Source organism: Canis lupus, chromosome 31 (genome assembly GCF_011100685.1).
Source record: "Canis lupus familiaris isolate Mischka breed German Shepherd chromosome 31, alternate assembly UU_Cfam_GSD_1.0, whole genome shotgun sequence".
NCBI lineage: Eukaryota > Metazoa > Chordata > Mammalia > Carnivora > Canidae > Canis > Canis lupus.
The window spans coordinates 8552795-8576126 of record NC_049252.1 but is presented as its reverse complement, the minus strand read 5'-3'; the positions used below and the strand labels follow the sequence as shown (position 1 = coordinate 8576126).

Below are 23332 nucleotides of genomic sequence, written 5' to 3'. Positions count from 1 at the left end.
AGCTGAATTGAAACTTCCCTTGAGAAATAATACTTGAGATAAAGCATAGGTTTTAAAAATATATACTTAACTTTCTCCTGCTTAATATGGAGCAAGTAATTTGCATCTCTGTTATCACATTTTGGTTAAGTAAATTAATACAAATGAGAGACGTATGTGAAACCATGTTATTTCCATTTCATTAGGATTATATTTCTATCACTTCAATAGCCCATAAAAAAACAATTACATCTATTAAAGGACATATTACACGACCAATATTCTAAAGGATACAAACACAGGTTTGTTTCCTCCACACAAGACATTTATAGTTTGGTTTCAGGAATAACTCATCAACTAATAATGCAAAAAAATGATATTAATATGTGACACAAAAATGCAATGAGATACTTGAAGAAAAGGGCCTTGTATCATTAACTTCTGATGTTCAGAACCTAACTGTGGCAGTTAGAGGAAGGAGAGAAAAAAGAGATCCAGCTTTTAATCCAGGAACAGTTAGTTTGCTGTCTGATTGAGAAAATAATTAAGTCTCAGTTTCCTTTGATGCACACTGAGGATAACAACATTTGATCAACACTTAAGAAACAAAACACATTTTTTTGTATATTGTATATATACCCCTTCTGAAACATGAATGACTTTTACTGGCTACTCCCTACACCTAATTTAGCATGCCACATTAAGCTCTCAGTAAATGACAGTTTTTTAAATGAGAAACTTATAAAGGGGGAAAAATGATTTTAATCCTTGAAACACAGAGAGGGGCACTTGGGTGGCTCAGTCACTTAACAGCTCACTCTTTGATTTTGGCTCAGGTCAAGATCTCAGGGTTGTGAATTGATGCCCATGTGGGGCTCCAGTTCAGCAGGGAGTCTGCTTGACATTTCCTCCCTCCGTCTCCTTCGGTCTATCTCCTCAATCCCCCCTCAAATAAATAAATAGATAAACAAATAAATAAATTTAATTAAAAAAAGAAAAGAAACAGAGATAGGGTAAAAAATAAAAATAAGTTTTTTTTTTTTTTTAAGGAAATACTATAAGGCAACCCAGGGAAGATAAAAATGAAAATAATTTTGGATTTTTCCTAATTTTCATCATTAAATGATGACAAAAAGTGAAAGATACTAACTTTTGGTACAAACAGAAGTTAATAACTGCATATTAAAATTCCGTTTTTTAAAGAATGGAAGTGAGAATGGGGGGATGTTGGTGATCTTTCACCATTAGGTTCAAAATCATGAAAAGCATTAACTCAAAGTGAGAAAATGCATTGAACTGCAATGAAAATAATATCACTGTATAAATTACTAAAACAGAGAATTAACAATTACTTAAAATCCTATACTTTGAAAATAGCTTTCTTGCTCCCTAATTTGCAACCCGTTAGCGGTTTTGTGAGAGACAATCTCTTCATGGGGGGCAAGAATGTGCTCCACAAATGTATCAACAAAATAGAAGATATAAGAGTGAGTATTTGATCCTCAAAAAACTAGCTTCTATGGTAAAGCCAATAATTGTCAAACTTTCTCAATTTCTCCATATAATTCCTTGTTGACATGATAGAAACAAAAGCTTTCTTTAGTGTGGGGATTCTTCTAAAAAAAAAAATTTGTTAAGATTTTATTTATTTATTCATGAGAGACACACACAGAGAGGCAGAGACACAGGCAGAGGGAGAAACAGGCTCCCTACAGGGAGCCTGATGCCGGACTTGATCTCAGGACCCCAGGATCATGACCTGAGCCAAAGGCAGATGCTCAACCCCTGAGCCACCCAGGAGTCTCATAGTGTGGAGATTTCTTAATACAAGAAGTTCCTGAATTTTAATGAGGAAAAAGATAAATCTTTATTTTCTTAACTATTAACCAGAAGTTGGCATTTTCTTCATTTATATTTTATTTTTTAAAATTAATTAATTAATTAATTAATTATTTATTTATTTGATTGAGAGAGAGAAGGAGAGAAAATCATGTTGGGGAGGAGCAGAGGGAGAGGAGAGAATCCCCAGCAGACTCCTGGCTGAGTGAGGAGCCTGCTGCAGGGCTGGATGGCCGGATCCTGTCAGGGGCTCTGTGGAGAAGCTCTCTTAAAAAGGAACTGATGTCTCTGGCCATTAGGGAATGGGGGCCTAAGGAGCTGATAGCCTTATAAAGGAACTTGCCAAACAGTCTTCCTTCACTCAGGTGGTGAGATGATTTTAGCCTCAGTCAACATCTTGAGAACAACTTTATGGCAGATTCCCTGAGACCGAGGCACTCAGCTAAGCTGTACTCAGATTTCTCACTCAGAGAAACTGAAAGATAATATATGTTTGTTGGTTAAGCTTATAAGCTTTCAAGCTATTTGTTACACAGCAATAGATCATGTAATAGATCATTTTCATACCTAGAAGTGGGGTGCTGCTCTCACAAGTAATTAAAAATGTGGATGTGGCTTTGGAAACTAGGTAGTGGGTAGAGGCCAGAAGAATGTTGAGGAGCATGATGGAGAATACCTGTTGCATTAAACAGACTGTTGGAAATCTCAACTTTGAGGATGCTGCTGGTGAGGGCTCAAGAAGAAGTGGGAAGTATGTAATTGGAAACTGGAGCTAGAGTCTTTGCTATGTAGCAGCAAAATGTAGCAACACTAAACTGTGCCTAATGAACTGGGTGATCTCGGTAACATTTCCCAGAAAAGCGTTTAAGATATTAATATTTTTCTTGCTGCTTAAAATAAAAATGTGAATGGAAAGAGGTAAATTGAAGGGAAAACTTTTAAGGGTGCCAGGACTTTAAAAAAATTCTCAGCCTATCAAGATGGCAAATGATGTAAAAATTAAGCAATGACTTCAGAGTAAAGATCATCCAGGGCACTGCCAGGAAAATGTGGTCTTGAGATGAATCCTCTAGATATAGAGAAACAACCTTATTTCTAAACATTCTCCTCAGTTCTGGCTCTAACTGAAACCTGAGTTTTTCCTGGATATACAGGTATTTTGTAACCCTCCCAAGACACAGTTATGAAAGTAACATCCACACCCCTGATACTGTTTGACCTTAGTGTCTGGTAGGAATCTGCATGCTTCCAATCCTTTCATCCTTCCAAAGACACCCCTCACTTTGATTATAAGGTCCTTATACTGATGACCATGCCATCCTGTGTCAGCTACCTGCTGATCCCTGGGTTCTCCTCCTCTTGTTTGAAAAAAAAAAATTAAGATTTTTTTTTAAAGATTTTATTTATTTATTCATGAGAGACACACACACACAGAGAGACAGAGACACAGGCAGAGGGAGAAGCAGGCTCCATGCAGGGAGCCTGATGCCGGACTTGATCCCGGGACCCTAAGATCACGCTCTGGGCCAAAGGCAGGCACTAAACCGTTGAACCATCCAGGGATCCCTCCTTTTTAAAGATTTTAAGTAATCTCCACACCCAATACAGGGCTCAATCTCACAACCCCAAGATCAAGAGTCACACACTCGGGCACCTGGATGGCTCAGGGGCTGAGCATTTTTGGCTCAAGTCGTGATCTCAGGGTCCTGGGATCGACTTCCGCATCGAGCTCCCCATAGGGAGCCTGCTTCTCCCTCTGCCTGTGTCTCTGCTTCTCTTCTGTGTCTCTCATGAATAAATAAATAAAATCTTTAAAAAAAAAGTCACACACTCTACCAACTGAGCCAGCCAAGCACCCTTGAAATTTTTTATATGCCATTTATCTCAACTATCTACTTCCAAGGCTAGACCTTGCCATCCCCAGTAATTTCAACAGCTCCAAAACTTCAATTCAAGTGATTCCTTTTCTTGTCATCTTCTCATCTTCCCAATGTCCTTCCTCAATTACCCCCATATTCCCTTGATTCCAGTTTGAATTACAATCTATTACCCCTGCCACCAAAATAATTTTTTATTATTCTCTCATCCTTTGTACTTCCTCACCTTTCTATTTCACGCTCCTCCACTATAGTAATTTCCGCATACTTCCTTGCAAGAGTCTCAAAACCTTTGTCTCCTTCTCCTTTACTTTATTCCTCTAGTAAGAATCAACCTCTGGTTAAATCTGACTCTCTCTCACCACCCACCAATCAGATTTCCTGCTTCAGGAAGTAACTGACTACTGGCCTCAATGGTTGTAATCTACACATCCATTATGGAATTTGCAACAGGTTATGGTTTCTACAAGCTGCTCTCAGCCAATGCTGAGGATAGTGGCAAAAAATAATTCAAGTCTTCACTGATGGATGAGTTTCATTCTGACCAAAACATTTCAGAACAGCCTGAGAATCTCATCATCCCACCGTCCTTCTTTTGCTCACTCATTCACAGAGATACACCTGCATCATGGTCTGCAAACTCCTACCACATCTTCTGGCACCCAGTTCTTTTACTGCAATGTGTATTTCCCTATGCTCTTGCCTATCTAATCCTGTCTTGGCATTTGATCTCATGGAGCCCTCAACTAATCAACTGGCATTCATGCCGCGGAGTGTGACTGGAGAGATGTACACAACCTTGCTGACTGCCCTTATTTTAAATTCATGGCCACCAGCTTTAAATGGTATATTCATATTCCCATATGACCAAACTGTGCATTCTTCTCTCTTTATACCTCCATAATCTCTTCGCTTTGTTCTCACACTATGAAAATGCTTTGATTTTTACTTTACTAAGTTAATAGATGCAGATAGAAGAAAGTTTTTACAAATATCTACCAACACACACATAAACCTATTCCATCTGTGTCATATGTTCTGTTTTCCATCCTGACCATGGATGAATCCTCCATGGTCCTAGCTAAGAAAAAGACCTCCATTTGTCCTCTAGACTAGTGGTCAGGAAAATTTCTTCTGTAAAGAGCCAGAAAATAAATATTTCAGACATTGTGGGCTATGTGGATTCAGTTGCAACTCCTCAACTGTCATTGAACCACAAAAACACCCAGAGAAAACACATAAATAGAGGGGTATATAAACACACAAATAGATGGGTATTGTGTTCCAATAAAACTTTACTTACAGAAGCAAGTGGTAAGCTAGATCTGGCCCAGGAGCTGTAACCTGTTGACCTCTATCTACTCTGACCCCTAATCCCATTGCCCTCTTGTCTGGTCAAGAACATAGCTTTAGCAATACTTTTCCTTCCCTTCCTTCCTTCCTTCCTTCCTTCCTTCCTTCCTTCCTTCCTTCCTTCCTTCCTTCCTTTATTTCCTCTCTTCCCTCCCTTTTCTCTTTCTCCCTCTTCCTCTCTGTCTCTCCCCTTCTTATCTTTTCCCCCTCTCCCTCCATCCTTCCCTCTATCTCTTCATCACTTTTTTCAAAAGAAACTGCATCATCTCATTAGAATATAAGCATACTATTATTCCTCTATCTTCAAATAATAATGTCCTATTGTTCTTAACCTCATTTCAGTAAGCTTTAGCTTCCATTGCTCCACCAAACTGCTCTAGTTTATCAATGACCTTCAAATTGCTAAACCCAGTAGTAAATTTCAGTGTTCATTGTATTTGGCCTTTGACACAGTTGATCACTTCCTCCTCCTTGAAACACGGTTTCACTTTGTTTATAAGACAAAGTGAAAAACATTCAATGGTGAAGGAGTAAAAAATATCATAGGTAGAAAGACCAGAAACAAGTATCTGAAGTATTAAAAAAAGGTACACTATCAAAGCTTTCTATGGTCATGTGGAGCTAATGTGACTTGAGGACTTCCAAATGGACAGCTGCTTTTCCCCATGGAATATTTGTTGAATCCCAGGGAAATTATATATGGTAAACCAGTGAGCTAGCATGAAAATTTCTTTAAGATTGAGTAAAAAAACTTATTTTTGAATAAACATTAAAATATAAGAAGCACAACAATGAATAAAAACAACAAATAATGTCATAAAAGGTATAGAAGACATAGTTGTGTATAAAAGCAAATATATATTTATAGAATACTAAATTCTGTCATTCCCTGTCTGTGAGAACCATAATACTCAGTATGGAAGGAAAGAGATACAACTGTGTTATAGTACAGACGAAGCAAAAACCCTGACTAGATCCCTGCTCTGCCCATTGAAAGGCTCAGAAATAATAACCAATCATTGAGCTTCCGTAGACCCAAGATTTTTGTCTTGAAATACCCTTAAATACTCTCCATTAAAGGAGAGTTAAGGCTTCTTGGAAAAATGGCTGATTCTAGGTGTAGGGCAAGGAATGTACAAGATGAATCTGGAATACTTTAGTATAATAGCAAGGAGTTTATCAAGATTATCAAGGTAATATCAAAAGGTTTTGGGAACCAGTTCGCAAAAACTCTACTGGCCAAAGATGAAACAATTTAATCCTTGATAAGAAAAAAGATTTATAATGGATTGACAGCAAATATGCTTTAGTTCATGAGTTAATATTAATATTTTAAAAGTCTAATTGTCACTTTCTGACGATGACTATGAAACAATTCATTTTCTTAAAAACTAGTTGGATAAAAGGAAAGGATCTAACACTTATTCTGTTTTCTCATATGAACTGTACCACTGAATAGCCAAATGAGAGATGATGGTAAATCTATCCTTTCAAAATTATTCCAGCCAGTAAGTTAAAACATATAGAATTAGAATATTATCATTTTGGGACTCCTAAGGAATCAAGAAACAGTAAAAAGCAGATGTTATGTACTTTGTGTCTGCAGACTATATCTTACCAAATGTATATGATTTCATTTTGATCAATCCTACTAGATTCAGTGGCCAATTTACGGAAAATACAGAGATACCTACAGATCAAGTGTTTTGAGTCTCTCAACCAATAAGGGGAAACCTTATTAATTAATTAAATGAGCTCTAAAAGATATGTTAAGAGAATGAGGAACACCAAGCTAAGCTGTCTAAAGATGCTTACTTGCATGATAAAGTAGTAAGGAAAAGCAGGGAGCAATTAGTATAAAAGCCAAAATAGTGGTTATTTTTGGCTGGAATGAGGGATTTGTTACTTGAATTGGATACACATGGAGAGATTTCTATGGTGGCTGGCAGTATAATATTTCTTGACCTGGATTACATGGATATTCTCTCTGTGCTTATTCACTAAGCTATGCAGGTAGCTGGTTTGGTTTTCTGTATTTGCATTTTATTTTACAAGAACCAGTTAAAATGCTATGCTGGTAATTTTTAGTCAAATTGCTGAAAAATGAAGTAAACAATCACTTTGTGATGAGAACACTCACATTGCTATTATATTTTAAAAAGTTTTAGGGATCCCTGGGTGGCTCAGCGGTTTAGTGCCTGCCTTTGGCCCAGGGCATGATCCTGGAGATCTGGGATCGAGTCCCATGTCAGGCTCCCTGCATGGAGCCTGCTTCTCCCTGTGCCTGTGTCTCTGTCTCTCTCTCTCTGTGCCTCTCATGAATAAATAAATAAAATCTTTAAAAAAAAAAATTTAAAGTGACTGTAAACAAAATTGCCCAACTATTTCTTTTCAACATGTAAAAAAAAAAAAAAATGCTTCTTACAGTAAACTGTTATACCAAGCCTGATCTTATCAGTGAAAAATGCAAGCAGGAGGTTCTCCCTTACTATCCTTTTTCTCTTTGTTCTTCTTTTTACCATAATAATGAGCTCTTGGAAGACACTTGAAGCTCACAGGTCACATTTGAAGAAATATCATTCAGGAAGATATAAGGCAGAGACAATATTTTAGAGGACTCCCTAGCATGTCCAGAAAACCTGTAATCATTCTCAGCAGACAACTGATTATTTGGCTGGAATATGTTTAAAAAGGGGAAGCTTTGCTCCAAAGTTGGAGAAGTGAAGGTATGATTTAAGCATGATAAAGAACCGGAAGGGGTAGAGGGGCAGTAACAACTATAAAGCCTTTATGATCTCTTTAATATTGCCAGCAAGAACATAAAAGGTTTCCAGAGCTGACTAGATACTATTAGAAAAATAATTGTGTCTTCCTTGCTGTGAATTACAAGTCTTTTATATGTGGAAAAAATCTAGAGGACACACAATACAGGAAAAGTAGAATCAATTTTAATTTCAAATGCTCTGTGACACCATGCAGTTTTCCCAATTACAAAGATACATCTCACGATTTTAAGGAGTCAGCAAAGCATATAACACTTCTATAAGAAAATGTTGATTATTCTGTTGCAAATAGTTCCCTTAATGAGTGCTAAACTCTTTATATAAACTATAGTAAGACAAATAAAACTCAGTCACTGAAGTAACATAGGGTTACTTTCTTACTTGGTAAATTTCCCACGGAGAAATTTTAAATCTTACAACTTCATAAGGCTTTTAAAGAGGTATTCATCATGGAATCAGTTTCATAATTATTACATGGAATAGTGAAATTGTACTGAATTGGAAGACAGAAGATGTAGGGTAAAATACTGATTCTATCAATTGTAGATGGTGTGACTTTGGGCAGCTTATTCAGCCTGTCTGAATTTCAAATCACTTTCTAAGAAATGAAAGAGTTGAATTATATAGATTTAAGGTGCTTTCAAGCATCAGTATCTTCAAGTTAATCAACACTGATTTATTTTCAATTTGTTTTGGCGGCAAAAATATTCTATAAAGATTTAACAACCAAAAATTATAATGGCCACGCTGGTTATTTAATTGCTGTATAACAAATTACCTTAAAATTATGCAGCTTATTAAAACAAACATTTATTATCTTACATAAATTCGGAGGGTCATGTATCTGGAAGGGGTTTAGCTGACTTTTTCTGCTTAAAGTCTGTCATGAGGTGTGGCAAAGATGTTGGCTGGGACTGCAGTCACCTGAAGGCCTGGTTGGTGCTTCAAATGAGGATCCATTTCTATGTTTACTTCCTTAAAATGGTTGTTGATAGCTCTCAATTCCTCACTAGCTATTGACCGAAGACTTCGATCCCTTATATCATAAGCCTCTCTGTAGGGCTGCTCACAACACAACAGCCAGCGTCCCCCAGAGTGAGTGATCCAAAGACAGTGTGTATATGTTAGAAGTTTTCCAAGATTGAAGGCATAGTCTTTATAAAAGACTAAGCAAAAATGTGAAGTGACAATACCATCACTTCTGTCATATGTTGTTTTTTCAAGATTTTATTTATTCATTAGACACACAGAGAGAGGCAGAGACACAGGCAGAGGGAGAAGCAGGCTCCCCCTGAGGAGCCTGATGTGGGACTCAATCCCAGGACCCGGGGACCACAGCCTGAGCCAACGGCAGACACTCAATCACTGAGCCGCCCAGGCACCCCAACTTTTGTCATATGTTATTGGCCACATAAATCATCCATGAAACCTATAATATGTCAATCCTTGGAGCTAATCTAGGAGGCTGACTACCAAAGGGCCTATATTAAATATATAAATTGAGGCCCAGAGACCTTTTCCCCAACCCTCCCTCTGTCCAGTTAGACAAACCTCTCATACAGTTAGTGATGTGAGTATTGCTAAAGATACTGTTGAGATATAGAGTTCTTTCTGTATTCCTTACCATAAATATAGGAAAACTTCTTCCTTTTCAAAGGGTATCTTATCTTCTTTTCTAGCAAACAGTTGTAGTTGTATATTTACAAAATGTGGTTGTTTGTGCAAGGTATTTTCAGTCAGTCCTTTATATAGCTGGTTATTTCATTATACCTTCATAGTCTCTCGTCATAAAGTTCCTTCAGAAAGCCTTTTCCTGTAGAGATTAATTTCATCAGTGGTCTTAAAGCTATTCCTTTCTCCATGATCACGTCTCATCAATTAATCTTTCTTTATCTCACATTCTTTGTTTGCTCTCTTCTTTTTGTTCAAGTTATTTCCATGGTTTTACCTTATAGCTCTCTAATTCACTTCAAAACTTCCAGTAATAGTCTACACTTTCTCCTGATTGCCTTAACAGCTTTATAGACTTTTGCGGTCTAACTTTCCTCATCACTGTTGTGGAAAGGGCCAGTCTCCCTATTTGCCTCATCTATTGGCTATTCAAATCCTCCACAGCTTCTGGAATATTTAGAAATGCCAGCTTCACTTTTCTTCTTAAAACCTCTTTTCTCTTTCTGTTACCATATATTCTTTCTTCTCTTTACCCTAAGTTCTTTTGTTTGTTTTATGTTTTTTACTTTTTAAATTTTTGAGAGCGAGAGAGTGAGCCAATGGGGGAAGGAGCAGAGGAGGACAGAGAGACTCCTAATACAGACTGCCCACTAAGCATGGAGCTCAATGCAGGCCCTGATCCCAGGACCCCAAGGTCATGACCCCAAAACCAAGATTTGGCCTCTCAACCGACTGAGCCATCCAGGTACCCATACCCTAAGTTTTTAACATCTTTAGTCTCTCTGCTTTTAGAGTCCTTTATTTCTTCATTTTTCTCATAAATATCATGTCAATATAACTAAGGTCAATGGTTACGTTTAACCCTTTTCAGATATTAAAATTCCACTTAATTTTTACTAAAAACTGTATCTGAATTTACAACTAATATCCCGAATTAGACAGATTCAAAATATACCTGTATCTCCATTTAGTAGATGTAGAGAGGGTCTTTTATTTGTTAGTAATATTTCCATTCCTTAAATTATACAAACTTATGGTATTAAAGTTATCTATCTATCTATCTATCTACTATACCTATCATCAATCTATTTTTTTAAAGATTTTATTTATTCACTACAGACACAGAGAGAGAGAGAAAGGCAGAGACACAGGCAGAGGGAGAAGCAGGCGCCATGCAGGGAGCCCGACATGGGACCCGATCCCTGTTCTCCAGGATCACACCCCGGGCTGAAGGCGGCACTAAACCGCGGGCCACCAGGGCTGCCCTATCATCAATCTATTAATCATCTTTCACCAGTGACATGACAATTCAGATTGTATAGCATTTAACATTTTGATATACATGAATTAATCTCATCCATTTCTTTCTCCACACTTCTTTGCTTTCAGCCCTCTAATTCTCTCCTCCCTTTGGGATTTTCCCTTTAAGGTCTTCAATTTCTTTCTCTCCATCTTTCTCAGAGTATTTGGTATTTATAATCTTTTAATGACTTGTTATTGTTCTCAGATTAAGACCCAAATTCTTGACAGATGAACAAAGTCCTTCAAAAGCTCGCCCATGCCACCACTTGAATTTCATTGCAGGCTATTCTTTGCTTTTATCTTTGTTAAAAGAGATAATATGTGATGACAAAACAGTCACTGATTTGATTCCAGAACTGTAGTTGAAACAAACCGAGTTCTACAAGTTTATGGTAACTTTGAGCAACTCTCTTAATCCTTTTATTCCTCAGTTTCCTAAGAGGGAAATAATAGTCTCCTAACAAAAGTAGCTACTTACTAAATTAATTTTTATATTATAACAGTTCCTTGGGAAATAGTAAGATCTATAATATTTGTTTTTACTACTTGATCATATATGCCTGCAGTCTTATATTTTATTTTCTATTAGTTTTCTTTCTTTTTTTCTCCCTCCTTTTTATGATATTTTACTTAAGTTCATCAAGTTTCCTTAACCTACCGCCAAATCCTTTTCTTCAAATGTTTTTGGAGTTATTCACACTATTTCTACTCATCTATTGGTTATTCTTATTTCTATTATTTAAAGATGCAAATTTGATTTAATAAAGTCTTTGATAAACAATGTCTGTAACTTCCTTCCAAAAAAAAGAAAAAAAAATTGAACTTCTAAACTCCAATCACGTCTCATTTTCCTATTACCATTATCAAGTGTGTTAGCACCCCTCTCGTTTTACCACCCCCAATAATTTGTTGTTATTATCTGACATGTTTATTTTGATACACCGATATTTACCCATTCACTTTCTTACAATTAATTCTCCTTGAGTTTGGTCCTTCAGTATTCTAGGTAAAAACTATCTTTTTCTGTGGTTCTTTCTTTATACCACCAAGTTGTAAATTTTGTCTTGCCTAAAAACAATATTCACTTACCCTTATATGGAACAATAGTTTCCCTATGTAGGAAAATACTAAGTTTATATTTGTTTCATTTTTCAGTTAGCGTGTTGATAGTATTATTCCACTGTTTCCTATATGTATTGTTGCTAATAAGATATATATCAAATGGATTTAATTGTCAGTCACATAATCTGTTTTTTTTTTTTTTTTGGAGGGGTGGGGGCAATTGGTTAGTTTTTGTTTCATTTTTGCTTATTTGTGCAAATCCACAATTTGCTTGGTTTTGTTGGTTAAAACTGAGTTGCAGCTTCACTATTTAGAGGTGTTATTTCCTATCAAGTTCACCATGGTGTCCATTTTTGGGTTTCATTTTGTTTTAGATTTTGTCAGTTTCACTTAGTTATATTTCTACCCGGCTTCCACAAGATGTGGTTGTGAAATGATCTTCACAGCTCAGTGTTGCCCATTATTATTGGCCTAGGCTGCAAGATATATATATATATTTTTTTATGTACTGCTATCCATTTGAAATCTGCTTATTAGAAATACAAGAATTAATAAACATTAAGTATTTATTAAGTATTAGTAATTATATTGCTAACCATTACTTGTTTCTATTTTTCTCTGCTATGGAAAATCATGCAGTTATTATAGAAGCACATGATTTTATACACACACATGCAGGTTTACTATACTATAAGAGCGCCTAAATCTGCCTTGGAGATTACTAGATGTATTTGTTAACTCAGTAAATATCTATGCACCACAACCAAATAGGATGCATTCATAGGGAGAGATGGGAATTGTGATACCAACCAAATCATGACAAACTGATTAGGTTATTGCAGAATCTATTAACAACTGACCAAAAAATGAACCTGAAATGTTGCCTGGTTGTCATCTAAGTAGTGGCATTGGGCCAACTGTGCAGCAAAATAACTTTTAAGTTCTAAACAAATAGTCTGATTAGTTTTGTTTGTTTTAAGGAAAAAGGAGCCTGGTCTTATGTTAAATTTAAACTTATTAATGTTTATATTCACAGTGTCTGCCATTTGATTAAAAGCAAAGTTATATAAGTTAACATATAAGATATTAGAAAGTGATATGTATTATATTTCTTAGTAAGTTTTTAATTTCTTAATTGTATAGAGGCTACAGTGTTTATAGAAGCTGGATCGTACAACATTTAAGATTCAGATCTGTGGGAGAGCTTTAAATGGATATTGTAGACATCAAGAATAATAACAAATGAAATCTTAAAACCCCAGTCTCAGGACCTCCATAGTTATATTTTCCAATTATGTGGTGATGGTTTCCTTAGGACAGTGCCACAGGGAGCCCTTCATCTGCAATGCAGACTTTGATACAGGATGAGATTATAGACACTCCTGAAAGAACATAATCAATATTCAGGAAGAACATAGATTTAAAAAAATATATGATCTCAGTTCTTGCTACCTCTCTCTGGAGAGCTTTATAAAAGGGAGAACAAAGAGTATAGTCCTTAGCATTCAAAAACATAGTTCACTTTATGTGGTCTAACCCTGTCTGCGTACATTTGTGCTTTTAATGCTTTGCAAAGGTAGATCATCCAAAATGACAGGAAGACAGTGACTACGACAATGTTTGCTTCCTGATTAGATCATGATTATACTCAACAAAAAATCTGCTACAAGTGCCATTTTGCCACACAGCTCTTTCTTTTCTACAGCCATATTTCTTAGATATATGGCAGCAATGAGCATAGGATAATGCTAATATTTCTCTTCTCTGAAACAGATGTGAAAGCATTGTGAAACATGCTTCCACATAGCAATCCATAGATATTCTTATTGACCAATTACTCTTCAAACATAGCTTCATTGCTCTTTAATTGATTGTGTCCATTTAAACATTTCAGACTAGAAATAAAAAGACATACAGAACTATATTTCTTGAGTTCCTTATCAGGTTTGGAAATAATAAAAAGTCCTGCACTTTTCTTTTTCTTTTCCTCAAACTCTGAACAACTTCCAAATTAAGCAACTTGGAGTTAGGGGAGATCAGTTGCTTCGCAGATTTATCATATTTATTCTGTTTCAAACATCTTATTTCTTAGCACTAATATTGATAAAGAATAATTACAATACTTAGAGATATGTATGTGAATTTTTTTTAATGAAGAGAGTTTAGCAAGATGAGTTAAGCCTGGTTTATCAAATTTAAAACACATGCTGTTTTATTTTAAGCCAACATTGAAAAAAGAAAGTATACTCTGGCTGTTTACTCATTATCTACCAAATACTGCAGAAGTTCACTAATCAAAATAAAAATATTTTTACTAATGTAAAACTCAATAGCTTCAAACATTTTGTTTTCTATTTTATTTAGTATATCTTGTTAATAGTAAGTAAATGTGGATATCACATAGACCAGATGTTGTAAATTTCCCTTTCAAACACAAGGTAGAAAATGTTAACATAGAAGAACCATTTGCAGAAATTTCCATAACATTTTCAAGTTTGCTGGTGATCAGTGAAGACATTACTCTGGATTGACTTGATTCTTCATCATGGGTTTGGGTGGGGGGCCTTTAATAAGATGCTTTGTTTTCTTTACATTTGGTAATACCTTCACATTCAAAATCAACATAATACCATGTCAAATATTTATACAGCAAAACCTGCCATAGTGGAGAGGTACACTGAAAATGTGTAAAGGATTCAGTGTTGTGGACTAACCTCCAGAGTACTGGCATCAGCATATAGCTTTGCATATAGCTATGAATTTGAAAGAAAATAAACATTCCTAATTTTATAAATATGGATCGTCAGTATTTTTTAAAATAAATGCCACCATATAAAGGGAGGAGTCAAACAAAATGTTTACATGAAGTAGTGATAAAATAGATACTTTAATACTAATATGGAGATACATAAAACTACTCAAGGAAGAAGGGCTGAGGCAATTGTGTTATGACTAATAATGGTGTATAAAGCAGATCTTGTCATAGTTAACACCAGTTTTGTAGCAGCACTGGAGAGTGGAAGTTAGTGGAGGGGATACCCCAGGAGATAAATAGGCTCTACACCTAAGAACATTTCACAGAAACCTGAAAGACCATTTCAGGGTTCACAGAGTTCTGAAAGAATTCTAGAATTATCTAGAAATACATGATAGGAATTAGTACATTTAAGTCCATTCTGTTTCACCACACATTGAGTATTTGGAACAAGGGAAAAATTATCATTTCACTGATTATCCTATAGTATAATAACATATGTTCATAATGAAAGAAATGGAGAGATTCAAACAAGTGATATTATTAGGAATGCTTTTTTAGGGGTGCCTGGGTGGCTCACTTGGTTAGGAGTCTGCCTTTGGCTTGGGTCATAATCTGAGGGTCCTGGGATTGAGACCCACGTTGGGATCCCTGCTCAGTGGGGAGTCTGCTTCTCCTTCTCCCTCTGCCATTCCCCTCATTTGTGCTCTCTGTCCCTGTCTCTCTGTCAAATAAATAAATAAATAAATAAATAAATAAATAAATAACACCTTTAAAAATATTTTTTAAAAGATTTATTTATTAAAAAAAAAGATTTATTTATTTTAGAGAAAGTGTATGCATGTGTGTGCACACACATATGGGGGTGGAGCAAAGGGAAAGAATCTTCACGCAGACTCCCCATGGAGAGCAGAGCCTGACTCGGCTAGATACCAAGACCCATGAAATCATGACCTGAGCTGAAACCAAGAGTCAGATACTTAACGGTCTGAGCCAGCCGGGAGCCCCAGAAATGTTTGTTTTTGAGAGCTATATCTAATAAGAGGCAGTATGGTAAAGGTTAAGACCTTGGACTTTGGAACAAGTTGGTTAGTGGTTAAAACCACCATTCACAAACTATGTACACTAAATGTAGACTCGGGAAAGTAATATAATCTTTCTGTGCCTCAGTTATACATCTATACAAAAACTGAGTATGAGAAGTAAGTATTTTTATACTTACAGAGTGCTTAGAAATGTGCATGGATCATGCAAGTGTTTTTAAGTAACAAAAAAACAAATACAGAGTCATATATATATGCATATATATAATAAACATAAATTTTTAATTATTTTCCATTTTGTTTATTCCTATCATTTAGTATATAATTTATTACATTAAATTATTTTATTATTTAACTTGCATTAAAGGCAAACTAGTTTTCTCACGACAAAAAAAGACTTTAAAATCTTAAGAAACTAAATCTTTCCATATGAAGGTTGAACTCAGTAGTGTTATAGCTGTCTACGCTAATTAAATCAGAATGTAGAAAGTCTAATTTATAGTAAAAATAGTATAAATTGATAAATTTCATGTATAAAAGAATAATTACATTCATAGAACATCTGGAATATGCTGTAATACTTAGTTCCATATCCTTTCATAAATTTTGTCAAGAGATTTATTGAAAGAGTGGAAGAAGAACTATACTTCTAGCACCTAGTAGAGTGACTTGCCAATACTATGTGTTGCACTGGATTGAAAAATGAGAGCCAAATGGCCCTCATTTCAAGGAAGGATGAATTCATTAAACATATGAAAGAGCAATGAAGCAATTAGGAGTCTTAGAAGTAGAACAGGCTGCAATTAAGAGATAGTGACTCCCTTGTTCTAGTAGACATTCAAGCTGAAGTTGGAAGATTTTTATTAGATAATTTAAAGAGGGAAATTCAAGTTTTGTTTAGAGTGCTGGAATAGATTATTTTAAAAGCTTTTCCTAAGCCAGGATTCCAGTAACTGTATGAAGATGTAAAATGAATTTTCAAAATAAAGTAAAAAGTTGAAAATAACATATATAGTTAGAACACTCACAAGGAAGGGACTAAAATGAAGACAAATTGAATTTTCTGAGTTGTTTGATCAACATATTTGATCTAAACATATGAAGTCGGCAGCCTGGGTGGCTCAGTGGTTTAGTGCCGCCTTCAGCCCAGAGCATGATCCTGGAGACCCAGGATCAAGTCCTGCGTCGGGTTCCCTGCATGGAGCCTGCTTCTCCCTCTGCCTGTGTCTCTGCCTCTCTCCATCTCTCTCTGTGTGTATCTCGTGAATAAATAAATAAAATCTTAAAAAAATAAAAATAAACATATCAAGTCTACATGTATATGATTGGTTGGATGTTAATTTCCCAATTTAAAATGTTAATTGAATGTAAATGAGATTAAAGAGTTGAGAGGCTACCGATTTGTAAAAAGAACTATTCTTGGATATAGGTAGGACTGTTCAAAATATGTAGGTGGTACCCTCTAGTGGCTCCAACATGCACTGACCTTAAAATAGAATTAATATATACAATATTAATTATACAATTAATATATACAACATACAATAACATTTTTTTTTTGTCAATCTGTTTGTTCTGGGGAACTTCAGCCATTGAGTTTCAAAACCTTCTTATTTTAGATGATTAAGAACAAAAGCTCTAAAATTGCATATGGATTTTACACATTCCAACCAACAGAGGGCAATGAGATGTCCCAACATGCACCACTACCCCTAGAATTCCAAAGCATAAAAGTTCCTGTGGTTCACTATTAAACAGTACATTTAGAACATGTAACACTCAACGTTGGAGGAAAAACACTGCCAAAATGTCATCTCAAATAAGAATAATAGTGTACACTTGTGAAGCTAGTATTAGATAGCTTATAAAGCATTTCCTATACATCATCACATTTAATCCTAAGAGCAACCCTAGGACAGTAGACAGAGCTGTCTTAGCTTACAGACAGAGCTTATCTTGCAAAAGGAAAATTAAGAATCAGTGCAGTTAGATTCAAGATCAATCATTTAATAATACATAAATAGACAGAAAAACAGGAGTTTCAGTCCCTAGTTCACATTTTTCCTTCCTCTTTACCATATTGTCTTTCTTCTTATACAACTCTATTATATTGAATTTACACATTTGTTTTGAATTTACATATTCGATAAGCTGTAGATTCTTTGAGTTAGAAGTAATCTCACAAATCATGGGTGTAAGCATACATAAACCCTCAAAATAAAACTGGGAACTCACATTATTATATAAGTTGGAGACTGTGTGTACATTAAGCTAATATTTAGAGAAAATGAGAAAATAGCATTTGACCTGGAGTTAGTTGCTCATGAACTCTTTTGCCCAATATCACAATACTGAAGCAGATCATCAAACTGTTTATTACAAAATGTAGATCTTATCCATACTTGAAAAAAATAATATTTGCTTTAAAAGGTATATATAATTCATGGCAATTCCTAAATATAATTCTAGAATTTAAAAACTAAATTATTTTTTTAATTTGAAACTTTATAAAAATAAAAATACTATCCAAATTATACAGACACAAAAATTGTTAAAATTTATATAAGAATCACTCATTTCAACAAGATTATTTTCTAAAGAATGATGTTTACAGTCTCTATTTCATAAGGCTGTTCTAAAGTTTTTAATGAATAAATCTAAAATAGTTACAAGTCAAAAGAAGTGGGCTGAGAGACTACTCTCCTGTCATTTTAGAAAATGATTGAATAAGTACTGTTTTTACTGTTTCTACAGTAAGGCAAACAGAGAACAATGCTTATCAATAATTCCCTATGGGAGCTGCATATTTTTAGTGAAACATATTCAATATCCACTTAATTGTTTTGTGATCTGGTAAAAATTAAATATCACCAATGAAATTAAATCTACATTTAGATGTAGATAACTAAAGTTGGACAGAAATAAAACCTACAGTGCCTAAATTAATCTCAAGTAATTTTGCAATTTATAAAGGTGATAAACCATTTTTCAAAGGCACGAGAGTGCTTATCCTGTGTATAAGATGGCCAATATTGTAAATTACAGTCTATTTCTTTAATTAAAAATGACCACAGGGAAAATTTCATAAAGTCAAATAAAGTATATTATGGAAAACACTACTTGGGATCAACACCCCAGATTATGATGATTTTTAATGCACCTTCCTGTTTCAAAAGGTTACATTTATTGTAGAAAAATCGGGACATGACTACAAGCAACATGATAATGAAAGTGATATGCTCACAAAAGTGTTACAGACCTGGCATCGAGTGTATATTTAAAATGGAAAATATATTATTTGTACATATTATTAAAACCATCATGTAAATCGGTATTTACATGAATTTATTTTCAAGAAGCCTTCATTTCCTAATAGTTACTTTCAGTTAGAATACTCGACTATTATATAAAATACTAATGAGAAATTGAGAGCTACTTTACTATTATATAAAATAGTAGTGAGAAGTTTTCCAGCAAAATACGTTTTTCTAGCCTTTCATGTAGTAAAACATTTTGTTGCATTTCATGTTTTGTATGAATCAGGGACCTTGAAGTATACTAACAGATACTCTATAAAATCCAAAAACATAGAATCACGTTATATTCTTTCTTATATGGTTTCTTAAAATTTAAAACCCTCCCTTAAATTACATGGAATTTAAGCTGAAGTTTAAAGATGAAGCATAAAACGTACAAAAATGGACAAGCGGTATGAACAACAACATTTGCATGAAATATTATTGCTATTAATGCCTTTTAAAACATGTTTGATCCTTCAATGAAACGAGTAAGTAGTCTGTAAACATTAGGAAAGGTCATGGCTACACTCCTTCATACACCCTTCATGTTTTCAAGGTGGTATATTAAAAAGCTTAGATGAAACCTTCTCTGACCCAAATAAGTACAATCTCTTCCCAGTTGGTTAGAGCAATTAAGGATTTATGTTTATTTAAAGATTCAGGTTTTCCTTAACCTTTTTTAGAGTATTGACCATGAACCCACAGTTTACCCTGGGATATATTTTAGTATACCACCTCCAAAGAATGAGGCTTTCTGATTTGGCAAATCAAATTAGGGGCCACAGTCCAGGGCATGTATCTAACTTTAAGAGTTGAAGAGATACACTGCATTTAATGTGAACACATTTTTAAAAGAGGGCAATAGAAGCTTTTCTGGATAGAAAATCAACTTACGGAGTCCAGAAATCTTTCACCAAAAAGTCATGCATTTTTTATTACCAGGCACATTACTCCGTACCATGACTATTAAAGCACACATTTTTTCCTGATAGGGATTTTTTTTTTTTTTTTTGAGTAAACTTCTCTCGCCCTTCCCTTCCATGTTAAGATGCTGCCATTGCATTAATACAATAGGTCAATCATTTGGTGGGCATCATATCTTTTTAAAAGATTCCCACACTCAGATGGCTGTCAATGGTGGTGCCAGTGAACCGTTATGCAAAGCCCCCCAAACACTTTGCAAACTCGAAGCTTTGAGCACAATGGTAAAGTGCAGCGCTGGAAAGAGATAGTGTACTGAATACACAATACCGAGCTTTGTCTGATTGGGGCTTCTGTTAAGGAGAAGGCTACTTAATCTCCCTATTTGCCCTGGGGATTCTAACTGTTTTAATGTGTCCTTTTTGAGAGTCTGTGAACTGTAGAATATATGCTGGTAACAACTTTCTTTGGGGCTTTCCTTGGAAAAGCCCAAAGCTGCTAACACAAGAAAGCTGACACACTGGTGCTAGCAAACACAAAAGAGACCTTTCGCTGTTTGTGCAAACTGCCTGGCTAAAGTTTCATGTCTTGCCTTGATGAAAGATCTAATTCTTTGGCTCATTTCATAGGAATCTAGCTTTTGTGACAGTGTGGAAAGGATAGCTTCTTCATGGAGTTGGGGGAGGGGGGAATGGGCACTTTGACGTAACAACCAGAAAATGTGTGATATGTAAAATAATATAAAGGATTAAATTAACAAGACTATTGAGTGACATTTAATAGTTCATTAATAATTGCCCATGTTGATGATTTTCTCAAGTGTAGGCCATTTTTAGAGCCAAGATTTTCTTAAATGGAATATTTTGGTGAAGGGCAATTTTCTATTTCTATTGGCATTCAATGTTATAGATATACAAAGAACACATTACATGGAAAACTAACCTCAATATGACTTTTAAAATTCAAAAGCTTTTAAGTAATAGTATTTGTAACATTATTTCACCTTTAAAAATAATTTATCTCACTCAAGAATATACCTAAGATCCCCTTTAAAAGAAATCCACAGCTAGAAGAGCTAAGTGTTCTAACCATTCCAATGGCATTTCCTATTCCAAGTTTGATGTAATTTACATGAGCCAATCATCAATATACTAGAATTCTGCCATCCAGAAAAGCATATATTGTCTAGGAGATCTTTTTATAGGAGATCCCACTTATAATGCTCATTAAAGGGTACACACATCATATGTATAAGTTAGTGCAAAGTAGAAACCTTGAGCGTGAAGTATGGATATATTCATTCAAGCATAACATCTAATGAATTTTGTTATTCTGGATGCATTTATTTTTTTTTAATTTTTATTTATTTATGATAGTCACAGAGAGAGAGAGAGAGAGAGAGAGAGAGAGGCAGAGACATAGGCAGAGGGAGAAGCAGGCTCCATGCACCGGGAGCCTGATATGGGACTTGATCCCGGGTCTCCAGGATCGCGCCCTGGGCCAAAGGCAGGCGCCAAACTGCTGCGCCACTCAGGGATCCCTCTGGATGCACTTTAAACACACGATGTGATAAAAACCACACTGATGGTTGATGAAGATGATTGACGAAGATGATTTTCTTTTTTAGTGAAGGCAGTAGGTATCTAGCAGAATTTTGGATTATGAAGTGACTAGATGAAACCATAGATAGAAATGTTCATAATGGATAAAAGAAAAGAGTCTTGATCCCCACAGTGTGATACTAAACCCCAAGTCCCAGCTCATAGAAAGTAAACATCTCTGATAGTTGGCATCTTGGCTGGTCCAATCAATGCCTTGGCCTCTTCTTGACACCTTCTCATCTCCATCCCTCTTTGCCCACTGTACTGACTTGTACCATCCGGAGAGAGGCATGTTGAACTTATTTTCTCTCACTACAAATGAAATCTCCCTTACATCATGTAGTTTATTGTTCTGTTATCATGGTCGACTTTAATGAGGCTTTCTTTTTTAAAAATTTAATTTATTTGAGGGAAAGAGAGAGAGTACACAAACAGGGGGAGAGACTCTCAAGCAGGCCCCACACTGAGTGCAGAGCCTGTCACCAGGTGGATCTCACAACCCTGAGATCATAACCTGAGCTGAATTCAAGAGTCGAGCCCTTAACTGACCGAGCCCTCCCAGGCACCCCTAACCAATTTCATTCTCAACTGAAAGAAGTTCTCATTGGGAAATCGTAGGAACTATATGTAGTCCAATTCAGTTGAACTGGATCAACCAGTGCTCTAATTTATTTCATATGAGCCCATCAGCAACCAAGCAAACTACCATAAGGAAAAAGAAGAGATTTTAACTTTGCAACTGAACAACCTTTAATCCACAGGTATTATTTAATTCTGTGATGGAGAATTCTCTCAAGCTTCTTATCTGGAGCACATGTATCTTTGAAGAGAATTTACTAAATAAAGATTTTCATGAAGGAAATTTCAATTCTGGTCCTGAGCTGAGCTCTAGAAATGTGTCTTAGTCTTATAGAAGAGCATTTTGCTGCCATAAATCTTTCCTTGACTGGAAAGTCAAGGTTCCACTGGTTCTAATCTTCATATTAGTCTAGAGAACCTCAGTGCTTTTCAACTTAAAAGCCTGAGCTGAGCTTTACAAAACTTCATTTGATTGCATCAACTGACTCCAGAAGCAAAACCTAATAACTTTAGCATTTCTGGATTATTGTGAGATAGTCTAGTTTCTTGTCTGAAACCATAGTTCATTGTTGAATTTGAATTCTGATTTTGCCATATATTATTTATGTTGTTATGATCAAATCATTTTTCTTTTTTCAGGTCCCTCATCCATAAAATGAGAATTAAAAAATTTATCAGGTTGTTGTGAATGTTAATATTGGTTAACATTTAATATTGGATGCTTTCTAGGTGCCAGGATTTTTTCTAAATGCTTTTTATATATTCTTACAATGCATTTTTGAAGTAGATTCTATTATTATGGCTTAGTTATATTAGATAATTTGCCCCAAATCATACAACTATTAAATTGTGGAGCTGAGCTTTGAGCCCAGGAATTTAGATTCCAGAATCCATACTCTTAACCACTAAATGACATGCTCTGCATAAGATAACATGTGCAAAGGTATCAGGACAGTGTCTAGTACACAACAGGACTCAGTAAAAGTCAGCTATTGAGATTTTGATTAGTAAGATCTAAAACACCTGCAATCCTGCTATGATGAGATAGGAAATGGACAATATTCCTTATTTTCTCATAAGAGAAATAGTAGTGGACACTAACTGTAAGTGAATTTAAATTTAATTTAAAATTATATCTTTAATATAATGAATATTAATATATTGATAGCAAATAGTATTGGTTGCCAATATTTTTCATCTCTATTTAGGAATATTATTTGAAGCTATACTTCTTTGTATAGACATAGAGACACAATTTTAGAAATACA

The 23332-nt window shown here is 35.2% G+C and overlaps 1 protein-coding gene across 7 annotated transcripts in view; it reads right to left on the bottom strand.

The window, feature by feature from the left end:
- ROBO1 (roundabout guidance receptor 1) overlaps window positions 1-23332 on the bottom strand; it is a 1125490-nt gene that overhangs the window by 432724 nt on the left and 669434 nt on the right. The gene's annotated exons all lie outside the window — the stretch shown is intronic.